Here is an 18062-nt window from a genome sequence, read left to right as displayed (position 1 = left end):
TGATTTATTACAAATGAGATTACAAAGTATACAAATGAAGAGCCAGATGAAGAGGTACCGTAGGACCAGGTCTGGAAGGGTCCTGAGTGCAGGAGCTTCTGTCCCCATGGGGTTGGGGACACCCCACCCCCACTGGGTGCACCACTCTCCCAGCACATGGGTACTTTCACCATCCCAGAAGCTCTCTGAACCCTACACTTTAGCCATTTTTATGGAGGCTTTATCACATAGCCACAATCGATTATTAATTCAATCTCCAGCCCTTTTACTCTCCCCAGAGAATGAGAAGTGTGCTGAAAGTTCCAAGCTTCTAATCATGGCGTGGTCTTAGGTGACCAGCCCCATCCTGAAGCCATCCAGGAGCCCACCAAGGGTCATTTCATTAGAACAAAAGACATTCCTGTCACCCAAGAATTTCCAAGGGATTTAGGAGTTCTGTGTTAGATGCTCCTATAGCACTCCCATTGCTCAGGAAATTGTAAACGTTTTAGGAGCTCTGTGTCAGGAACTGGAGACAGAGACTGAATATATATTTCTTATTATGTCACAGGTTGGTCAGCACATAATATAAAATATATCAAGCTTTCTCTTTCTATAGCAGAGAGATGACATGAGGCTCTCTGGAGGTCCCTTCAAGCCTTACGCTTCCTTTAAATCTGTCACGTATTTGGTACTCCAATAAACACATGCACACGCACACACCAGCGCGCACACACACACAGGCACACACACACTCCATGCATGCACATCTTTATTCCTGACTTTTGATCTTCAACTACTTTAGATTTTCAGTAGGTGATAAACTTTCAAAAGTGCCAGAGCTTTAGCTATCAGGACTGTAGAGCAAATAGAATTTAATACTTTGAGATTCAATTGACTAACATGTAAAAACACCTAGAACCATGCCCAGAACCTGGTAGAAGCCAGGGACGATATTCAAAATATTTTACCACCAGTATGGCGTGGTCACCCGACAATCACAACAAACACCAGCTATAAAATTTTAGTAGGAATATACCACAGTATACTGGCTAAATTATCAGTGCTGATAAAAGCTAACTAAATGTTTGGATTTTTTTCTTCTGTACACCCTTGTTCACATAGAGTTTGTCGAACCAGAATTAATATTTATAGGACATTATTATCACAGTATGTATGCTTTCTTAATTGAGTTATATAATTGTATTTACATTTTGTTCATTAATCTCTTATTGATACCAGAGGACTACAGAAAGCTATCCTCCAAGAACTTGGAAATGAGAGAGATAAGATCTCCCTTGACAGACTAAAAAATGAACCTTACTGGGAGAAGTTATCCGCCATAATGGCTGAAGAGCTGAAGAACTTCCTCAAATTAAGTAATCTGAGGGCCACTCAAAGCAAAATTTATTATCATGTTAGAGCTGTACAATACCTAAAGTCCAGAGCAGAGAGAGAGAGAGAGAGAGAAGCAATGGAAAATATTCAGAACTGCCCCATGGAAAAAGCAAAGCAGACACTGGCCTAGACTAGGGTGCCCCAGCCAGCATACTCAGAGTATACTGGGCCCAACTGAAGGCTGCCCCTAGAGGTGGGGAGGCTCTAGAGAGATTTTGTTAAAGGATTTTTCCTGAGGTTAACTAAATCCCTTTCATTTTGACCTACTCACTGATTTGGTAAGGAATAGGGGAAAATGGCCTGCTCATATAGCCATAATCACACAGCTCATTCTGGTTCCTATGAAGTTCTTTCTCACTCTAAATTACTAAATTGACATTTTGGTGCTTAAATCAGCCCCATGTGCCTTTTTCTTAGCATAGGTCAGCCGCCAGTGCTTGATGACCTCCCAGTACTCATAAAAGAGGTAGGTGATAGAGCCTAGTGCCAAAGATTACGAGATTTTTAAGTCACTTAGACCTGGGTTCAAATGCCAGTTCTGCTTTTCTAAGGCAGTGTGTGATTCTAAGCAAGTTTTAACTTCCCTAAGCCTTGCTTTACACGTTGATAAAAATGTGTATAATAATTCCTCCCACATAGAGTGATTGGAGAATTAAATGTGGTAAAGTTTGTGAAGTGCTGTCATCATCATTAAGCGTCAGTCTCTGGGGACTTCCGTGTCAGTCCGGTGGCTAAGACTCTGCGCTTCCGATGCAGGAGATGCAGGTTAGATCCCTGGTCCAGGAACTAAGATCTCACATGCCACATAGCGCAGCCAAAAAAAAAGAGTGAGTCTCTGGGCTTTCAGAGCAGAGGACACATCCCCATGACCAGCACCCCACACACTCACACACTCCCCTGGGAGGCTCATCCACATCACACCTTTATCTGTCATCTCCAAATGTCTACAAACATACTGTCATGTCTGCCTGGGGTCGCCTGGATGAACTCTGAGCTCACATTCATCTTTGTATCCCCAGGGTCTCTCTCTCAATAGGTTTGCTTTGTTCCCTTGAATTGTTTTAAATTGTGGGAAAACAACCACACTACATCAACAAGGAAGCACATCTGTAGAGTTTTGACTACACATTTACTAATACAACAGTTGTTACTCTTAGCATAGCGACCATTTAGAAATGGAGAGGTGTACAGGATGACAGCTATGTTAATATTAGTATTTGTCTAATGTGATTCTCATAAAAGACTGTGCTGTCTCATTATTACTGCCCCTTTATTTCTAGATTTTAAAAAGAAAAAACTAATCCTCAAAAAAATTAAGTAAACCACTTTTATGTACAGCAGAAACTAACACAACATTGTAAAGCAACTACACTCCAATAGAAACTAACTAAAAATAAATAAATAAAAAGAATCAGAAAAAAAAAAAAGGAAAAAAAAATTAAGTAACTTACAAGAAAAGCAGAGTCAGAAGTGAAACAGAGATCCTAGGATGCTTCCCATGTGTTTTTGACAATATCACACCACCACCACCACACACACACACACACATACACCCCAATTAGTTGCTATAAATCTAAAGCTACTGCTATGAATCTAAACAATATTTGACACAAAAGGTCGGTTGGCAAAAAAAAAAGGAAGAGAGGCAAATATTTAACAGAGTAAGAGAACAGAAACTGAGTCAGTATCTTGCCAAAGTTAAGAGCCTATGTTAGACCAGGGCGGCTGCTGGGGAAACACTTCTCCCTTATTCCTAATTATTCCATCCACAGGAAGGGAGCTCAAAGGTATAAATCTTGGACCCTCTCTGTCCCCAAGGAGCTGGAGTGATGGCTCTGGTTGGTAATTTGGGGAGATTTAACGAGGCATGCCTGCTCAGCTCTGCCCTGTCTCCCTCAGGAATGGGGACACTTGAAGGAGTCTGTGTTCTCTGCTGCTCTTCCCTCAAACACAGAGGTCTCCCCAGACCCAAGGCTGCCATGACTGTGAGGGCCGCTCTCTCCGGTTTGTGGATTCAGTCATCAGGCTTTTCGGCCCTCACACCAAGCCGTATATTCTAACCCTGACTTTATTGGTAACTAAGGTGATCGCTTAGCCTCTATTTGATTCCTTTGTTTTATTCTTAATTTAACCGAAACTCAAGCAGGTAAGAGGAATGTTATTTATTGGACTACTCAAACACCCCTAAATATAGATTCTGATATTAGCTATGTCACCTTGGACAAGTCGATTATCTACCTGGTAATCTGGGACAAATTACTTAATCTCTCAGAACCTCAGTTTCAACATCTATAAGGTACCCTAAATACCACTCAGATTAGATTAGACAGGAACATGAAACAAGATTATATATATATCAGGGGTTCTCAAACTTTCAAACTGAATCAAGCATCAGAATAACCTGGAGGGTTTGCTAAAACTCAGAGTGCTGGGCCCCACTCTTAATGCTCCAGACCTAGTTTCTGACTCAACAGATGAGGCCTACAATTTGCTGATGTTTCTGAACAGGGAACCATACTTTGAGAACCACTGAGATTTCACATGCATGCACACACAAACATATATATACATATATCTCAAGAGAGAGAGAGAGAGGGAGCTTATTAATACAGCATCTGTTACATGAGATGTACTCAATAAAGTAGGACTGCTGCCATTTTTGTTTCGTTACCAAAAAAAAAAAATACTTTAAGGCAGTGGTTCTCCACCGGGGGTGATTTTGTGTACATACACACACATCTGCCAGGACATGTGGCAGGCGTTTTTGATTGTCACAACTGGAAGGTGGGGAAACAGCTCCTAGCATCTACCAATCCATTGAGTAGAGGCCAGAGATTCTGCTAAACATCCTACAGTGCACAAGACAGCCCCCCTGACAACAAAAAAATTATCTGGCTCAAAATGTCAATAGCTCCAAAATTGAGAAATCCTGCTCCAAGGCCTCCCCCAAAACCCTGTCTATAACTCAAGCATCAATGCCTACATATTTTTCATACACACAAGACCTTCTCACCATTTGAGAGGCACTTGACCCATTAGAGACCCATTAGGCCAAGGGGAATAGTCCAAAGGAAGCTTCAGGTTGCTTTATCAGATTATATTAGATATGTCAACAGAAGAAGGCTTTTGATAAAGGAGAAGAAGGAAGAGTAAAGTTTGGAAACCATAAGTGTATAGGGGAAGAGATTTCTTTTAGATAAAACTAAATTTTTTTGTTGAAATTTGTGAATAAAGAATATATATGCAACACAGATATAAAATCATTGTTTAAATGCAGAAATATAAAACAAATTATATACAAGTTGCCTGCTCATTAAATTTTCATGCTTGGAATATTTAGAAATGTTAAGAGCTAAGGAAAAATCTTTTTCTCCCTGAAATTTTCCTGAGTTTTTCCCTATCAGCAAAAAAACAAGATACAATTTTAGTAGTCAGCAGTTTTAGGAATATGGAGTAGTTTGTACTTTTTTTCATCTATTTGGGAAAATTAGATGGGCCTTCCAACATAATCCTTTTGAGTGATCTTTTCTTGCTCACAGAAAAATGTGATTGGAAAAAAATCCAGTTATTTTAGGATCTGGGTTCTGGCACATGGGTTTTTCTTCTTGCTCTGTCACGACCTCTCTGGGCCTCAGTTTTCTTATTGTGTAGAGCACTTGTTTCAGAAATTACGAAGTGGCAGTGCATTGGGCAAAGCTAGTCTTCATAATAGCCATTTTTTGACCCTACTAGCTTTCTGCAAACTTTGCCTCTTTGGGCATATGAGTTTGACCCCTGGCCTAGTTTCAGTATCTACCGAAAATCCAGGGAAGTCCTTGAGTCAGGCCAAGTCAGGTATTTATTAGCGTGAGGCCTCTTTAGCCTGGGAAAGACAGTGACCCATCAGACTAGACTGATACTGGCCCAGGTATCTGACCCACGAGCCATGAAGAAATAATCTCCTGGTTGCTATACATAGGGCAGAAAGAACTCACTGGAGGGAAGAGAAAGTTCAGTGAATAGTCTCAGTCTGGAGCTACTGTTTGCCAGGGACTGAAGAACTTTGACAGGAGAAAGGCACACTCAATTTCAAACTGCCTTCTCACGTCCCCCCAGGAAAATCTTCAGACTGCCCCCAGATAAAGTGGGCCTAAGTTTTTTTAAATACCACCAACTGAGACTCAGTAAAAAGGGAGAGCAAAATGACCTAATTTTGTGGCCCAAAACCAGACTCCAACCAGACTGGGGCAGGGCTAACATGGGTGAGGACGGGAGAGCTATTTCACATCCACCAAAAAACCCAAATTTACATCTGTTATGTGCTCTCTAAATTAAGCGTAAGGTATAATCAGTGTATTAGTTATATTGAGAGTGCTAATTTATCCATAGTAAATTTTTGAAATGGAGCCCAATTTTCTGAGTCTTATTTTGCTCTTTTTTCATCTCTTAACATAGAAGGAGCTTTAAAAAATTGGCTTGAGACCTTTCTCAACCTCTGGGCGAGCCCCATTGTAGTCAGATATTTAGGCAAAGCAAAGGAACAGCTAATGGACCCAACGGCTAAACCAGCACGTTTGCTGGCTCCAGCCTCCAACAGCAGCATCTCCTGAGAGAAAGTGGAGAAAACCCTGAAAGCTGTGAGGTGAGGATGAGGTGAAGTTCTACTTTGATAAGTGCTCGTGTGGGATGGTGGCTTTGGCAGGGGAAGGTAACCTGCACAGCGAGGGAAGGATGACATAGGAACAGAACTATGGGAGTCTGGGCCCTGCTTATCCCACACTCCTTGCCATTGCCCTCGGACGAACAATGCCTGACCCACACCTGGTCCAGCTGTCCTCCAGAGTGAGATCAGGGCAGGATGGAAATCCTGTGCTTGTGTGAAGAGCTGAAGAACTTAAGTGAGGACTAACTAACCCTGGACCGTTGCTTCTCCACCCTTGCCCACATCCAAGCCCCAGGGCTGGTGAATAACCATGCAAACAAGAGCATCCCAAGATTGCTTCCTCTTCGGGAGGAAGGGCAAAGGGTGAAACTCTGACCTGGCAAGTTGTTGGGTGAGGAGAAAAGATAAAGCCAAGAAGAAATGTGAAGTATAAAATATACACAGAATGTAAATGGAAGAAATAAATGGCAGAATGGAAATATCCAGGGGACAAATCAGAGATTGGAAAGAATAGATTCTGGAAACTTCCCAAAATGAAGACAGAAAGGACGAAGAAATAGATAATACAAAATAGTAGCTAACAAAGATGGAGGCTAGCAGTAGAAGTGCTAATATCCAGATAATAGGAATCCTAGACAAAGAAAAATATAAAAATAAAGATGTATTTTTTAATTTATTTTTTGATTATTTTTGTATATGTTTGAAATTTCAAGAATAAAAAATGTAAGGCAATTAAAAATGTTTGAAAAAAATAAAGAAATGCCATGTGACCATGGTATTAAAAAGTGCAGAAAATGTATTTCCTAAAATTCAACATTGAGCCATAATTTTATAAAATTCAACATCAATCCACATTCTTAACCTGTTAAGGAGATCACAAAACTAGAGGTAATATTACCCTAAATGGGAGCTGTTACTGGATTGGCAAGATGGTCCCTAGGTCTCTGTCACTAATGGGCATGGCTGCTCCAGAAAGGAGGGAGCATGGGCATCTTTGAGGAAAGTGGGGAGCTTTATACGGGCGGGAGACAGCATGAGAGGATGGGGCAAAGGGGACTCATAAGTGGCAAAGAAACAGAAACACAAAGAGGGATATGGGAAGGGGTCTACCCTAAAATATTCCCTAGGGTAAATGCTGTCACTTCTCCCCATCTCACCTTTCCAAAGCCAATTCCAATGTCATTAAATCTTTTTTTTAATTGAAGTATAGTTGATGTACAATATTATAGATGTTATAGGTGTAGAATATAGTGATTCACAATTTTTAAAGGTTATACTCAATTTATAGTTATTGTAAGATATTCCCTGTGTTGTACAATATATCCTTGTAGCTTATTTTATACATAATAGTTTGTACCTCTTAATCCCCTATCCCTATATTGCCATTAGATCTCAATGGATCCTGCATACCCTCATATTCATTACCTGCAGTGATGGGTAGGAGGCTCTAGGAAAGGATCAAGAGAGTCTTAACTGAGTAGCCCAGGACCTTTGAGGGGCCATATCTGGGAATTGGGGGCCTTGATTGAGCATGTGCATCATTTAGCAGAAACTTTGATGCTCAAATTTTAGTCTCTGAAGACACTGGAAAGACCTTCAACTGTCAGGCTTGCTTTTGTCTTTTAAGTTTTCATTACCTTTTTTCCTATAACTTAAGAAATCCAAGGGCATAACTTAAGAAATCCAAGGGCATAATGTGGGAAAGAAGGTGGACTCCTTGTATTTGGGATGGTACTTTGGGCTCTAACCTTGTAAAGAGATGACTCCTCTCCCCCATATGGAAGCTGAAGTAGCATTTGTTCGGAAGCTATAGAGCATGCAGTGTAAAATAAAAGCTAGAAGGGAAAAATGCTGTCCCAAGGAGTTTATAATCTGTGTTTAATTGTGAATTCATGCACCAAAAAAATACCATGGAAGAAGGTGTTTAAATCTTAGAAGTCTAGGGTCTGCTAAACTATTTCCTTTGTTCATTTTCTTTTCATAATTATGAGGCTTTTAAGACTGGCTAAGATAAAGAAAGCCCAGCATTTACCATCTATGTTATTAAATACTATATTTATTTTATAAGAAGAAAATTTCCGTTATTGGGCCAGTGTATACTGAGAGTAAGAGAGAGAAAAGGCACTGAGGGTCTCTCTGCAGAGACATCTAGAATTTGGCACTACTTACCATTGGAGTGTTCCAAGTTTTTAATTTCCATTTAAGTTGCATTATATTTTATGGGACATTATTTGGGGATGAAAAATTCTAACTCTGCAAAGAAAATTGGCTGAGTAGGGAATTTAACAGCACTGCAACTGGATGAGTCGTTATTTCATATATTTGAAAATTTAAAGAAAAAAACTCCGGAACAAAGAAAATAACCATAGACATCATTCAGGCACACCTATGGTGGCATTTAAACATCGTAATAAAGAATGAGTGGGTTTTTACCAGATAGGCCAGGTGGAGAAAAATGTTCCAAGAAGAGGGGATTCCATACATAGAGGAGCACAGCACGCTGTGCAACAGAGACACGGGATGCTCTTATAAACAGTCAGTGTGAGGCTGGAGAAGTAGAAGGAAGGCCATGTCATCAGGAGCCTCATATGCCCCTTTTATCGTTCAAGAACTTTCCTGCCACAAGTGAAAAAGAACCCAATTCCAACTGGTTTAAGCAAAAACAAAAAACAAAAAAGAACAACAACAACAACAAAAAGATCCCTGTGTAGGCTTCAGGCATAACTAGATTCAGAATTCAAATGATGTCCGTACGGCTCAGGTTCTCCCCAGCTTTCTGCTGAGTTGGCTTCATCCTCAGACTCCACGTGAAAATTTCCAGAATCAGCTCCAGAATCCACCCAGGGCCCAGACTAGAGTAGGATGAGGGAAGCACTCACCACCTCAGGCACAAATTTAAAGGGTCACCCAAAAACTCAGTAATCAAGATAAATAATATTTTACTGCAATATTTTAAAAATTCAAAAAGCAATCTGTGATGAACAAAATATCAAATTTTTAAATAAGGACAAGATCAGTATTACTGATTTTTCCTTTTGCCTCAGGCTCCACCGTGGCTCCAGTTTTCAATAAAGACAGAATCATAACAATGCTACTGATACTAGAAGAATGAATAGATGCTGGGGGTGGGGAGGGCACAATCTGATGCCCACCATGTCATGGTTAGAGGTTTCGACTTTATCTGTGGGCAGTGGATGATCATGGAAGACTCCAGGCAAGAGACAGAAAGACAATGGATGGAAAGACATGTTGGGAGGGTTAGAGGAGGAAATTCAGGGAGGGGAGTTAGGAGACAATTAGCCCAAGCAATACACGGTGAAACACAGACATAAAGCAATGCCAGTTGGAGATGGGATGGGGGCGGGTAGGGAGTACAGAGGACATGGGGGACAGAACTGAAAGGTAGTTAGGAATATCAGTAGAACTTGGAGAGATGGGAAACAGGAAATGTTAAATAGTCAGGGATGCTTCTCCAATTTCTGGCTCTAGCCGCTCTCTGGATAGTAGCACAATAACCAAGATTAAGATTTCAGGATATGGGCAGGTGGGTGATTGGCCAAAGGGAGCAAGGGTGAGGAAGAGATGCAGTTCTAGACATGGTGACACTGAGGTGGCAATAGCCAGCAGACAACAGGGTCTGAATCTCACAAGAGGGGTCCAGACTGAAGAAGTAGCTTTGGAAGGTATTATCATGTATAAGGGACAGTTGAAATCCTGGGCATTAAAAAATTTTCCCAGAGAGTGTGTACAGAGAGGGAGAGAAGAAGACTGAAGATGGAATTGATATTATTAGGAGTTCTCTCCAGTGCAGTTTTTTTTTTTTTTTTTTTTTTTTAAGGCCGCAGTATGCGGCTTGCAGGGTCTTAGTTCCCCAACCAGGGATCGAACCCAGGTCCACGGCAGTGAGCGCACCGAGTCCTAACCACTGGACCCCCAGGGAATTCCCTCTCCAGTGCAATTTGAAAAATAGATCCTGGCCTTAAAATATTCTCCTTATTGACCTTACAACAACTCCTAAAAAATTTTTTTTAACTCCTAGAATTTTCACATTACTTCTGCTTTGGATTAAATCACCAAAAGCATTTTGATGTACTACATATGTTATCTACATAACTTTAGACTGTAAGTATACAAGTTAACAGAGTTGGGATAACCACCTAGAAAACAAGCCATAGAGAACATAATTTCCAAAAAGGAGAGGGGAAAGGAAAGGAGAAAACAGGTGCTACCTATTGGGTTTGTGACCACCTTAAAAAACCTTGGTCTATAATTGATTTCTCAGGTTGGGCCTGAAAAAATTACAGAGTATTAAAAGGTCCCCTGATATACCTTTTGAACCCTCCGTATCTGATTAAATTGGAGAGTTTAAGAGAAACAGAAATAGGAAATGCAAAGAAAGAGGAGGGCCTCAAGGTGAGGTCTGGGATCTGGGCCCAATGTAGGTTTCTATACTCTTTCCCCTCTCCCTTCAAGTTAGAAATGAAAAAAATCAGTCATCTCTGGAGGTCCCTTGCTGGTGCCAACTGTAGGAGAAATATAAGAAGGCATCATCTGACTCTTACCCAAGGGGGCAGACAGACAAGAGATGCATTCTTCTCCTGTTTTTGAACAAAGGGGCTGCAAAGTAAAGTATCTGAAATATTTGAGTATTCCATCAGGAAATACCCAAATCAGTAACAGTCTGCAGTGGAACTTTTTTAAAAGCCCAATAAAATCTACAACTAGGAGAAAGATTACTTTCATTTGCAGCTAAGGCTGGAATCATTATTTTTTTATAGTGTGAGGTTTGGCGGAATTTAAAAATCTTTTGTTATTCTACAGCTTTAGCCTGTTTTTAATTAAGACACCCATGGCAGTAGAAAAATGTGGCGTATTTGCATAGAAATAACTATAGCAAACCAAAATCTTAATTTTAAACCATTTTAATCACTTTCCCAGACACACTGGTAATTATTTCTGGTTGACATCACTGAAGTGCTTTCCAGCAGCACTGAATATATTCATATCAATTGAAGTGTTCCCTCGTGCAGAAAGATGAGGTGCCCGGGATAAATCTGGGAGTGGGCAAATCACATTTTTCATCAGTGCCTAATAATTAGCAGAAATTCATTACTCTGTGTTTGTCTGAGCCTGAACAATATCAGCTTGTAATTACTGGTAGCTTAGGGCAAGGTAAATATTTGATGTGATGCTGGTAAATCAGTTTTTAGTGGTACAAAGAGTTAGCTGATCCTGTATTTCTTTAGCCTTTAATAAGATTATAAGCATTAACCACAAAGGTGAGGCTAAACCTTCCCCATCTGTTGTTGTACCTTCACGCTGCAGACAAATAGCAGGAAAGAGACTGCCCGTGGAACACCAAGCTAATGAACCCCTGGGGGACTGGGGCTGTCTACTTGGGTTAAAAACAGGAAATTGCTTTTAGCAAATTCAGTGCAGGAAAAGTAGCTACAGTAGCCTTATCATTAAAGTCCTAAAGCCTGTCACTGGGCTAAGCTTTGGCCTAGTTTTGATTTAAATCTCTAATTTTGTTGTTGTTGTTGTTGTTGTTGCTGAGTCTGAGCAGCTGACACTGGAGGCAAATTTAAGCTTTTCTGGTTGGTTTACTAGATATTTTTTTAAGTCTTAAAATTAAGCAATATTCTTTATGTAATAAACACAGCAGGTAAGTGCCAGAAGGATCTTTTCCAGTGGTTAATATAAAAGAGCCAATAAAAGTGCATAGGGGGCTTCCCTGGTGGCGCAGTGGTTGGGAATCCGCCTGTCAATGCAGGGGACATGGGTTCAAGCCCTGGTCCGGGAAGAGCCCACATGCTGCAGAGCAGCTGGGCCTGTGCGCCACAATTACTGAGACTGTGCTCTGGAGCCCGTGCGCCACAACTACTGAGCCCACGTGCCACAGCTACGGAAGCCCGTGTGCCTGGAGCCCGTGCTCCACAACAAGAGAAGCCACCACAATGTGAAACCCGCGCACCACAACAGAGCGTGGCCCCTGCTTGCCGCAACTAGAGAAAGCCCGTGCACAGCAACGAAGACCCAATGCAGCCAAAATTTTAAAAATTTTAAAAGAAACTCTAGGATGCTTATTAAAAAAAAAAAAAGTGCATAGGACTTTGTAACAATCTAAACATGAATACCTACACGTAGCTCATTTATCCCACTACAGCCCAGCAAGGTAGGGAGAGCCAGTGTTATTATCTCCATTTTAAGAATGAGCAACATCTTCTTTATCCATTCATCTGTCGATGGACACTTAGGTTGCTTCCATGTCCTGGCTATTGTAAATAGAGCTGCAATGAACATTGTGGTACATGACCCTTTTTGAATTATGGTTTTCTCAGGGTATATGCCCAGTAGTGGGATTGCTGGGCCGTATGGTAGTTCTATTTTTAGTTTTTTAAGGAACCTCTCTACTGTTCTCCATAGTGGCTGTATCAATTTACATTCCTACTAACAGTGCAAGAGGGTTCCCTTTTCTCCATACCCTATGTGGCACATACATACAATGGAATATTACTCAGCCATAAAAAGAAATGAAATTGACATAGACGAACTTTACCATATATCCTCTTACTCTGCCTTAAATAGGTTAAAGAGATGAAATGGCCAATATTCATATGTTTCAATCTAAGATTATCATTTTTCCCATGTTAGAGAACTTCTAGAGGACTGAACTATATGCATTCCTCTTGGTCAGTGTCCTCCAAATGCCTGGACTGAAAAAATGAACAATAATTTTCAGTCAATAAAAGAATTTATGGGTTGTTCCTTAAATTCTTCAGGTTTTTCTTTTTACATTATTTTCATTCTGTAAGTATATCAGGACTCAACACCACCACCACCATTCCATTCTCATTCATTCTCTCTCATTCATATCCTTCATTCTTTCTCTCTCTCTCTCTCTCAACATTGAAGCCATTCTAGGAATTCCACCTCCACAAAAGTTCCTGAACTAAACTGAAGACAATTGACTATTATAACTAACTACATCCTGTAGGAACAAAGATGACCTTTGTATTTCATTTGTTCTTCTATTCAGTTAACATGCATTGAGGATCTTCACTTTGCCAAACACTTGTAACCACCAGACAGACACAGGTGAAATATTGTCTGTTCCAATCACAGCCCAATGGGGAAGACAAGCAAGAAATCCAGAGATTTCCAATGTGGCAGGTGCCATAAAAAGGGTACACAGGGTCCTATAGGGACACATAGGATGGGCTCCTGATTCATTCTAGAGAGGGGAGGGGAAAGAGGAATTCAAAGAAAGCTTCCCCAAAAACCTAACTGAATCTTGAGAGAAAAGTTTACTGGGTGGGAAAAAAAGGAGAAAATTTTTCAGGGAGAGAGAATAATGTTCAAAGGCAGAGAACTGTGTCAAAACATCCATTTTGATGGAACAATGTGTTTGTAGGGCATAGGAGGAGGGGGCATGGCAAGAGAAGAGACTGGAGAGGTGGGCAAAGGGCAGATGGTGGTGGACCTTGTGTGCCAAGTCAAGGAGCTTCAACTTTATCCTGAAAATGACTGGAAGCCATTAAAAAGTGAGGTGTGTGTGTGTGTTTATAAATTATAAATATATGTGGAGGGGGATAGATAGAGATTCTAAATACACATAGCAGCTAAAGCCTGTGCATTATGGTTGACAGTAGGGAACATTGATTTGCAAATTAATATTTGTACATAGAATTATAAACTAGTATAGCATCAGTTCTAGAAAGGACAGTTTAGAGATCGTCTATCCAATAACCACATTTTACACACGGAGAGATGGAAGGTCTTGCGTCTGGTCATAGGACTTGTGAGCATCCAGGTCAATAATTATTGCCAATAATAATCTTTTCTTTTCATCATTATCATATGAGTCAAAATTGTGTTTGAATTAACGAGAATTTTATTTGGCTTGTATTTTACATCAACAACTAAAGTGGTCGATACCTCAAATAGTTTACATAATAAATTGAATTCAAATATAAGCCACATCCAGATAGGAATAAAATGGATTTTTTCAATGACAGGAAAACAGCAAAATCAGTGTGGTCTTTTTGGGGGGCCACATACTTAAGTCTTTGACATCAATAACACATATAACGTCATTGACATTGATGTGGGCAATGCCGACATCAGCTTTGGAACTCATCTTTTGGAAATGCCTCTGAACATGGAGAGGTAGTATAGCATAGTGGCTGAGTGTTGGCCTCCTGAGCCCCAGAGTGTCTGGGGTCTATTTTGGCTCTGCCCCTCATGAGGTGAGTGACCTGGGAAGTTGATTAACTGCTTTGTGTCCCAATTTCCCCATGTATGGAAAAAGAAAAAATAATGGTACCTACCTCTAGGGTTGTTAGGAGGATTAAATAAGTTACTACTTATAACGAGCTAAGAATAGCCTGGGACATGATAGATGTTACACAGGCATATGTTAAATACAAATAAAGCCAGATGGAAACCCCATGAAACAGTTGGCAAGATGAATTTCTAACTATGCTCTGGTTAAAGCTAGCAAACAGAATTCTAAAACCAAACTGTAGAAAAATATTTCTAAAGCACTTTTATGCTGTAGATGTTAATGGCATTAGTCCATCATTAGCTACTATTTGTAAAATATGAATATTTATTCCTCTATTTGTTTAAGGTTCATTATTTAATTTTAGCTAATCTTTTGCACATCTGTTTACATGTTAAAAACCCCCAAAGGACAAAAACCATGCTCTTCAAACTTGCCCTCTAAGGTGTCAAATCCAAGTGCCAAGTGGGCACTTTCTGGTGACGGGGATTAAGCTGAACAAATAAGTTCCTTTGCCTTCTTTATGTGTCAGCTTTACTTGGCTTTGTGGTGGCTATGCATGTATTTCCTTTTCATTTCATTACTTTGATTTACTTTTGACGAGGAGAGGGATAGTGGGAAAGAGAGTTTACCACTATCCTCCGGTAGATATGAGTGATTTGTAATATTTTATTCCCACTAGGTGCAATTGGCTTCATGACTACCTTTTTGCTAGTAGAGTCTTCAGTAGGTCACTGAAGACCTGGGGCAGGTTTAATTTAGAGACAAGACTGGGAGAGACCTACAAATGAGGAAAGGCAATGATTTCACAGCAGCACACTGTTTCCCGTCTGATTAAAAGGACCTACTCACTGAATCAGCCCAGAGAGCCTTGAATTCATGCTCTAATCAATGTGATGAAGTAAATAATACAAAATAAATGCTGGAATGAATCTGAGTGATTCCATACTTTGTGAGAAACAGCAACTTACCAAAACACACAAAGAAAGGGGAACATGTCAGGAAAAATGATACAGGTAGAATTAAAACAACTTTAAAAGGTCCCCTTCCCCAAAAAATGACAAATTGAGCTATTTCAATTTCACTTCTTGCTATCTACTCCTTAATCAAATGCTTTGTTGGGTAAAATCGACACGTGGGACTTTTCAAATAGCAGAAGATTGTTTGAAGAGAAATTTAGCAAAGAAAAAAGTTAAATCTCCCTCACAATATTCTTTGGAAATAAGAATGAGGCAAGATCACCATGTTGAGGATCAACCAAAATATAACATTTGTTGAACTGAAAGCAAAGCACAGGTTCTGGATAGGATAAAACCTGAGACTGAAAGGTCCTCCTTAGTATGTCCACATTCGCAATAAAGTATCACAAATATGAAATAATATCCTTGGACTTCCCTGGTGGCGCAGTGGTTAAGAATCCGCCTGCCAATGCAGGGTACACGGGTTCAAGTCCTGGTCCGGGAAGATCCCACATGCCTCAGAGCAACTAAGCCTGTGTGCCAAAACTACTGAGCCCACGAGCCACAACTACTGAAGCCCGCGTGCCTAAAGCCTATGCTCCACAACAAGAGAAGCCACCACAATGAGAAGCCCACGCACCACAACAAAGAGTAGCCCCTGCTCGCCACAACTAGAGAAAGCCCGTGCACAGCAATGAAGATGCAAAACAACCAAAAAATAAAAATAAATAAAATTTTTAAATAAATAAATAAATTATATCCTTGTGGGGGACAGTGAAACTGGTGAGAAGCTGGATCTATTCCAGAATTATAGATGTATTGTCATGGCCCTCACCAAAATAGCCCAGCCGGGAGCTTCGTGATCCAGTGAAGATTTGTGGTCCAGGTGATTGAGTTAATCAGTAAAGATAGTATAAAAGAAACATTCTCTTGAAGTGGAAATGCTTCTGTATAATCTATTTGAACTATTACCAAAAATGTATTTTTTATGAGATCCCAAGTGTTGAAAACAAGGTCAGGGAACAAGAATTACATAAGGGATGAATTAGGCCAAGGAGATGGGACTTTCTCTGCTGTCAATACCTAGTTAGCAGACATGACACGGTGAGTACAAAGTCTGTGTTGTCAGTGGGTAGCCTGGGTTTGGTGCTCCAGAAGCATCTCTACTCTTATTTGTAAGAAAGCCTCAGATGTGTACCAAAGCTGCAGATATGAATGCATAAGATATGCATTTTCAGTGTGCCAGAGAAGTGTATTAATATCAAATTGCCTAAATTCAAAGAAACAAAGTATTCTCCTGATGATGACATTTCATCATCTCCTTTTCTCACCAGCTGTTGCGCACCTTCAAAGGTCACATCATTTAGGAATTAAGAAACTCACCTGTATCACTTCCAGAAATGAGCCAAATGAAATCCTTAAAGAAAAGATCAGCAAATCCATTTTTCAAAAGATGTCCTTGCTATCAATTTGTCAAGGATGTCAGAAAAGAGTGATTTGTGATCAAAATCTCTTTCCATAGAAAATATATACATTTCCACTCTGTTTCATGACTGACAGAAATAGCCAATATTAATACACTTAATTATTTATAGTTTGACCTTTACTTTTCACGGAAATTCAAAGAGCAGCTGTCCTTATAAATTCAAGATAATGACCACACTAACTTTTTGAATATAAATCAACTCGTTAAAATTAAAGGTTTACTGACTACCATTTTGATTTCTTGTTGAATAATGAGATGAGAGAAGAAGATCAAAAATGGAATTTCAGTATACCAGATAATCTCTTTAATTTCATTTCTTCCACAGGTACATACTCAGTTCCTCCTATGAGCAGGGCAGTGTACACATATAACATGAGAGAGGAGAGTTAGAAAAAATATATACAAAATAGTGACTTCCACTTAAGAAGGCAAAAATTTTATTAAGGAGGCTGAAGAATTTGCCTAAACAGGCAAAATTATTAATAGGATGAGGTTAAAATGCAAAGTAGTATATGTACAAGAGCAAAATCATTTGACACAAAGAATGTCTCTAACATGGAAGAATGATAAATAAATGAATGATTGTTGTCGAATTAGGGAGCAGGCAGGCTGTATTCTGGGAAAGATTTTTGAACAAGTTAAATTTTGAATAGAGTCTAGAGGGAGGTAGCTTCTCAGAACCTTGCTTTCCTAGAATGACCTTCTGCTCACCACTCTATTTAAGCCTCAATTGTTCATTCACTACTTAGTATGTGCCAGTCACTGCACTGGGCACTGTAAATATAAAAAATAAAATACCTGAATCCTCTCTTCAGAGAGAATAGTAGAGACATATGCTCTCCAGTAGAGACTCCTGGGCATATATCTGGAAAAAATGAAAACATTAATTAGGAAAGATACATGCACCTCAAGTTTTATAGCAGCATAACTTAAAATAGCCAAGATATGGAAACAACCCAAGTGTCCATCAACAGATGAATGGATAAAGAAGATGTGGTATATATACAATGAAATTTTTTTAACATCTTTATTGGATTTTAATTGCTTTACAGTGTTGTGTTAGTTTCTGCTGTATAACAAAGTGAATCAGCTATATGCGTACATATATCCCCATATCCCCTCCCTCTTGCATCTCCCTCCCACCCCTCTAGGTGGTCACAAAACACTGAGCTGATCTCCCTGTGCTATGCAGCTGCTTCCCACTAGCTATCTATTTTACATTTGGTAGTGTATATATCTCAATGTTACTCTCTCACTTCGTCCCAGCTTACCCTTCCCCCTCCCCATGTCCTCAAGTCATTCTCTACGTATTAT

General features: G+C 39.9%; 1 long non-coding RNA gene across 2 annotated transcripts in view; it reads right to left on the bottom strand.

Annotated features, from left to right (window-relative positions):
* The window catches only part of LOC137774583 (uncharacterized), a 288787-nt gene extending 271171 nt beyond the window's left edge, over positions 1–17616 (bottom strand). For both annotated transcript variants that reach the window (XR_011075902.1, XR_011075903.1), the window contains exon 1: positions 17547–17616. This is a non-coding gene — a long non-coding RNA (uncharacterized lncRNA). The remainder of the gene's footprint in view (positions 1–17546) is intronic.
* Positions 17617–18062: the final 446 nt, after the last annotated feature.

Source organism: Eschrichtius robustus, chromosome 13 (genome assembly GCF_028021215.1).
Source record: "Eschrichtius robustus isolate mEscRob2 chromosome 13, mEscRob2.pri, whole genome shotgun sequence".
Lineage (NCBI taxonomy): Eukaryota > Metazoa > Chordata > Mammalia > Artiodactyla > Eschrichtiidae > Eschrichtius > Eschrichtius robustus.
The sequence above is the reverse complement of the archived record's forward strand: the minus strand, read 5'-3'. Positions and strand labels throughout refer to the sequence as shown.